The sequence below is a fragment of the Mus caroli genome, chromosome X (assembly GCF_900094665.2).
Source record: "Mus caroli chromosome X, CAROLI_EIJ_v1.1, whole genome shotgun sequence".
NCBI lineage: Eukaryota > Metazoa > Chordata > Mammalia > Rodentia > Muridae > Mus > Mus caroli.
In genome coordinates this window covers 5,161,233-5,163,919 of record NC_034589.1, presented here as the reverse complement: position 1 = coordinate 5,163,919, position 2,687 = coordinate 5,161,233, and positions in this window count along the sequence as shown.

Sequence of the window (2,687 nt, the reverse complement as noted above, 5' to 3'; positions counted from 1 at the left end):
TCGTGACCCAATGGCTTTATTGTTAGTGTAGGTGTCCAGAGATGCCAGTGTTCGTCTTGACTCTGTGAATAGAGGGATCAGGAAAGATTGAAATAGACTTCTGACATTAAGTTGGCACTGCTTCAGGACAATGGTTTGGATTACCATTTTTTTGTCACCGAAAACCTCCATGCCTTAAAATCTATAAAATTCATTTTAAAATAAAATGTCTGTAATATGAACTAACATTTCACTGCAATGGAAAAAGAAATGAATGAGCGTTTAAAAGGGGTTCTACTGTTTTATTAAAAAACTTTAATAAATGTGTATTACATCTATATAATTTTAATTGATCCTTTGTGGGGAATTTAGAGCTTCTCCCTCTAGCAGCGTTTGTGTTGAGAAACCCCAGACTAGATAGATCTTTAAGATTTCTTCCAGAGCTAACATTCTGATTCTAAGTAGGAAATGTGTTAGAGTGTTTTGCCAATACAAAGAGCCAAGATGGTTGTCTCCACTGGTGGTGATATCATCTTTGGGAGCCATGGCAGTAGCATTCACATCAAGAATTGAGATGCCATCCCATTCTCAGTTTCTGAGTATTTTGAAGCCCATATAATGGTGTTCTGGACTGAGTGGGGAGGTGGGGTCTATTTGTCAACGTCATGCCTCATTCGTAACTGTGAGTGGAAACCAGGACATGTTATTCTTTGGGGATGTAACAGAAAACTCCAAGTTAAGAAGCCTGTGAGATCCTGGCCTGTGTCAAACCTTTTCTGTGCCTCCTCATTCTTGATTTGGAACAGGCAGAATGGCTGAGAATTAGATTCTCCAGGGATCAAGATCTATTTAACCCGTTCTGCTATAGTCCCTATGCTGCATGGAGATATACTCCTGTTTTTCCAGGATGTCTATGTACCCATGCTCTAGAGCAGTTGCTGTTATAGCAGGCAAATCTTAGGTTCCTTTGGACAGGAGAAAAGTATCTGCCACATAAATACACAGACATAATCATTTTCCTCTGGAGTGGGACTGCTCTCTGATTTGATTAAAGCAGGCATGATTAGCCCATCTCAATAACTATTGAGGCTTCTCCCTTTCAGCGTGGCCTTAGAGAGCCTTTCAGATTGAATTGTCTTGACATAAAACCACAGCTGAATTTTGGAAATGGAGCCCAATGTCCCCAATGTATTTCAGAGAAATCCTAGGACTATCTTTCTTTAAATATAGAAAGCCAGGAATTCCGTGCATCATGGTTTTCTTACCACAGAGCCCAGCTATTTGCAGTCAGCCAATCTGGAATTCCACTGAATGATCTGCATGTTAAACCCAGGACAGCTACTCTGTAGGGGGGGATGTTGACATTTCTGCCCTTGCTTAGGTTTGCCAAGAGTTTGAGCATCCTCCAAAGCTTCATGAGAAGGCAGCATGTCCCCAGTGTAACAGTTGGTGGTTCCCAAAGAAATGATTAAATAATGGGCAAACCACTCTCCGAAAGGGTTAATATAGTTCTCAAAAGTCTGGGATAATTCACCCACAAATAGACTATTACAAAAGAATGAGCTGAGCCTGTCCTGGTCTCTTCCTTGTTCACACACACATCCATTGGGCATGTGGCCATTTTCCTTTCTACTTCTCTGCTGTGTTGTGACAACACAGCCAAGGGGGTCCTTGCCAAACATCTGCCAAGCTGTTTGGACTTTCCAGCCACCTGAATCAGGAGACAAACAACTTTTTTCTCTATGCGTTACTCACCTACATGAGTTTTGTTATAGCAACACAATGAAACTGAGACATCTGCTCTGACTCTTGCTAAAGAGATGGAGCAAGAAGACAAGGCTGGCCGAATTTACCTATGCTGTTTCGGATGAGGGCTATCATAAGAGACAAGGGAGATGGATAAGAAGTAGAACCAGTCTTGAAGAGTACTGAGATTAAGAGAAAGTCAGTCCAGCACACTTCTGCAAAGGAAAAGACTACCAGATACTGAAGCTAATGTCAGTGAAAACCAAAGGAGATAGGAGCAAGGAAGCGGATTCCCTCCAGGTTCAGACAAAGCCTTATGCTTACAAGGTCTATAAAACACTAGATTCCGCTTTTTCATTAAAATAAAAAGCATACAAACTCATGTAGACCAGATATGGTCTCCAAAGTCTAGCTTCTTTTGCAAGAACATAGGCAGCAATGCAAAACCTAGAATTTTCGGGAATGTCAACTAAGTTAAAAACAAAACAAACAAACAAACAAACAAACAAACAAACAGACAAAGCTGGGGTCAGAGATTAAGACACATAGTGATGGTAATAGAACTTTTGGCATTTTTGAGATTGTTATAGACTATGGGACTTTTGAAGTTGGACTAAATTTATTTTGCATTATTCTATGCCTAGGTATGGTTGCTATAGTCTCATGTGTTTGAATAAGCCTATGTAGGTCAAGGAATGTGGTGGTTTGAATATGCTTGGCCCATTGAGTGGCATTATTAGGAGGTGTGGTCTTATTGGAGTAGATGTGGCCTTGTTAGAGGAAGTATGTCACTGAAGTAGTGGGCTTTGAAGCTCTGCCCCGTGTGGAAGTTTCAGTTACTCTTGGCTGAAGTCAGATCAAGATGTAGTAATCTCAGCTTTCTCCAGCAGGTCTGCCTGCATGCTACCATGCTTCCTGCTATGACGATAATGGAAAAAAAAAAAAAAAAAAAAAAAAAAAAA